Source organism: Bos taurus, chromosome 13 (genome assembly GCF_002263795.3).
Source record: "Bos taurus isolate L1 Dominette 01449 registration number 42190680 breed Hereford chromosome 13, ARS-UCD2.0, whole genome shotgun sequence".
Lineage (NCBI taxonomy): Eukaryota > Metazoa > Chordata > Mammalia > Artiodactyla > Bovidae > Bos > Bos taurus.
In genome coordinates, this window is record NC_037340.1 from 37268415 (window position 1) to 37272539 (window position 4125).

The following is a 4125-nucleotide window of genomic DNA, read 5'->3' on the forward strand; positions in this document are numbered from 1 at the left end:
GTAAATATAGTAATTTACATGAATGCTTTTTAATATTGAATAATTCTTACTTTTCTTGGGTAACTCTCAGTTATGATCATTTTGTCTTAATATGTATTCAGTAAGCTGATATTTTATGTAAAATTTCTCCCATCCATATTCATAAGTGAGATTGACCTGTGGTTTTGCCCATCCTTTGCAACCATTTTATGGTTTATGCATTGAAATTTGTACTTGTCTTACCAAATGAAATGGGTAGACACCACTCCGAAATAATGTATTTAAGATGGGGATTATCTGTTCTTAAAAGTTTAGTGGAATACTCCTGGATCTACTCCCTTTCCAGGGAATAAATCTTCCACTGCAGTGACATTTTCTTCTGTAATCATTGATCTACTTAGATTTTCTAGTTTTCCTGCCAAGTTTGATGGTTTGTAGTTTTTAACTTTATATTGTATCAATTATCTATATAAATTTGTATGTAGTATTTTCTTATGTTTATGTTTTCTGTATTTGTTAATTACAATTTTTTTCTCATGGGTGTGTATTTCTCCTCTCATTCTCTTTCTCTACCTTTTTGAGTCATACTAGCCAAAGATTCATCTATTTTATTTTCAAATTTTACAGTTTTAATTATCTTAACTATATGGCATTTTTGTTTTGTTTAACACTTGTATTAGTCAAGATTCTTCATAGAAAATATATAAAACATGAACAGACAGATATAAACAGATCTATTACAGGAATTGGCTTAGATTATGGAGGCTAAGAAGTACCATGAATCTGCTATCTGCAAACTAGAGAACCAGGACAGCTGCTTGTGTAGTTCAGTTGGAGTCTAAAGACCTGAGAACTGGGAGCACCAATGGTGGAGAGCAGGAGAAAGTGGAGGTCCCAGCTCAACAGAGAGCAAATGTGCTCTTCCTCAGTCTTTTTGCTCTTTCTATTCAGGCCTTCAAAGGATTGGATGATGCTCACCCATGCTGGGTGAGCTCATCTCTCCTGGAAACTCCCTCACAGACACACATAGAAACAATGTCTTACCAGCATTCTGGGCACCCTTTACCTCAGTCAGGTTGACACATAAAATTAGCCATCACAGCAGCATCTTACTACTTTCTGCTTTTATCTTTATTATTTTCTACCTCTACTCTTCCTGTTGTTCTTTTATTCTACCTCCTGGTATTGATGAAGAAATCATATTTCCAGACCAACCTGCAAAACCTACTAAGAGACAAGTCAATAAACTGAGGGATCTGAATGTTCTACTAGATAAATTTCATGACCAACTTCAAACATCATGGATTGCATCTGTTTAGAAAAGAAAACTGTAATTTGATGTTAGCTGTATATAAAATTCTAAAATTTATTTTCCATCAACACTTGGATGATATTCATCTACTGTCAGTTTGCATTTGGATGTTTGTCCATCTGAATATGGACCAGCTTTGGTGACTTGCTTGTATTGAGTAGAAGTTGATGCCACCCAACTGCTTTTTCATTATTGAAGGTGATACAGCCTCCATCTGACCTCTCTTGGGATGCTTGCTCTTGGAACCCTGCCACCATACTGTGAGGAAGCCCAGGACACGTGATGAGGCCATACTCAGTAGTCCAGCCAATGGTGCCAATCCAAGGTCCCAGCCACCAGCAAGCAGCAGCCAACAGGAGAGTAAGGAAGCCTTTGAGATGCCCCGAGTGCAGCCACTGTCTGACACAACTGTATGAGGGAACCCTATGTGAAAACCATTTAGTTAAGCCCAGTTGATCCCCAGAAATCTTGAGTTGGGCCTCCAAGCTCTGCCATTGACAAGCTGTGTGACTTTGGGCAGATTATATAACCTACCTATTAAAAGGCGCTAATAATATCTACACCAGGGGGCTGTATTATTAGTCAAAATAATACCTCTCCAAGGTAGTATTGTTAGGCTCTTTTTCATCCATGAGAACATGTACCAGGAATGGTCAATTAATTTACACAAAGTTATTCAAGCAGATACCAAGGGGCAGAATGTGAATTTGAACTTAAGTCTGACTCCAAGCCTGATCCTCTTTACCATTATTCAATTTCACCTCTAAAAAGGGATCACCATAGCAACTCATTAACCTACCTTGTCTCACACAAGGACCTAAGGAAATTGTGCCATCCTTTTGCGTGTTGAGGTTTATTTTAGATCAAACTTGGCAGCAGGCAAAGTTGCAATGCCATTTAAAGCAAAAGAGAGAGAGAGAAAAAAAAAAATACCATAGGTTTTGAATACCTGAGCCCACGGGCAGGGTGAGCAGACATCTCACTGTGCCAGTGTGAGTGAGAACAGCAAGTTCTTTCTAGCCTCACTTTCTTATAGTGCTGTTTGGGGAAAATGATTTCTTACCAAAATAGCATGCCATGGATGAATCTTGTTCAAATGCCAGAGTCACTCTTGGAACCAGAATGTAGTTGTATTGCATGTATTTGTAGAGGTTTCCAGCTCATGGAAACAAGGAGAGAGGAGCTGAGTAACAGAGTGGGGTGGGGGAGGGTGAGCAGAGTCTCCATGCAGAAGTAGATTTGCATGTGAATTTCATCCATCAGCCTGGGTTCAGATGACATCTCAATGTATATGATAAACACCAACAGAACAAGTCATATTTTATCTGAGTGTGTACCCTGGAAGCAATGTTATGAACCAAAAGGTAATGTCAGAGTTCTACCTTTGTCACATGGAGGAATGGGGAAATTTTATTTTGGAAAAGGAAGGCTTATTTCTCTGCTTTACTGTGATTTGCTGCTGACAAACTGGTTTACCTCCTCATTGGTGTCATCCTTGTCATCATCACTTAATTTTTTGAGCACATCCTAAAGGAAATCAGTCCTGAATATTCATTGGAAGGACTGATGCTGAAGCTGAAACTCCAATACTTTGGCCACCTGATGTGAAGAACTGACTCATTGGAAAAGACCCTGATGCTGGGAAAGATTGAAGGCAGGAGGAGAAAGGGATTACAGAAGATGAGATGGTTGGATGGCATCACCGACTCAATGGGCATGAATTCGAGCAAGCTCTGGGAGTTGGTGATGGACAAGGAAGCCTGGCATGCTGCAGTCCAAGGGGTCGCAAAGAGTCGGACATGATTGAGTGACTGAACTGAACTGAACTAATATACTTAATATGTAATAAAGTTACTGTGTTATATACTTACATGAACCAGGTAGAATTCTTAATAGTTTTCTTGTATTCTCTCCTTTAAAACTCAAAGTATGTTGTAAATACTTTTGAATGTGTGTTCTACAAAAGATGAAATTGAAGCTCAAAGAGGCCAGTTTAGCTGCCAGAGTAGGAAATATGGAATGTGCAAGGAGGCAGAAGTTAAATCCAGAGCCCATGTTCTTAAGTTCTCAGTTATTTATTAATGTTATTAATAGTAGTATGGGTGCCTGCTCAGTCACTTCAGTCATGTCAGGCTCTTTGCAACCTTAAGCCTGCCAGGCTCCTCTCTCTACGGGATTCTCCAGGCAAGAATACTGAAGTGGGTTGCCATGCGTCCCTCCAGGGGATCTGCCCCACCCAGGTACTGAACCCATGTCTCCTGTGTCTCCTGCATTGCAGGCGTATTCTTTACCCACTAAGCAACCTGAGAAGTCTCATTAATATTAGCATAATCATTATTCTAAAGGAGATCAGTCCTAGGTGTTCATTGGAAGGACTGATGCTAAAGCTGAAACTCCAATACTTTGGCCACCTCATGTGAAGAGTTGACTCATTGGAAAAGACTCTGATGCTGAGAGGGATTGGGGGCAGGAGGAGAAGGGGACGACAGAGGATGAGATGGCTGGATGGCATCACCGCCTCGATGGATATGAGTTTGAGTGAACTCTGGGAGTTGGTGATGGACAGGGAGGCCTGGCGTGCTGCGATTCATGGGGTCGCAAAGTGTCAGACACAACTGAGTGGCTGAACTGAACTGAACTGAATCATTATTAATTATAATTATTATTTATTGATATATGTGCCAGGCTAGATGCAAAGCCTTGACCAATGCAGAAGAATGAAGGAGAGTGAAAAGGAGATGTTTTTCCTCAATGTGTAAGTCAATGTTACCTAATTCCTTGCCTCTTTCCTTACTGCTCCTTAATGAATCCTTTGGGTTCCTTCCTTGTTACAA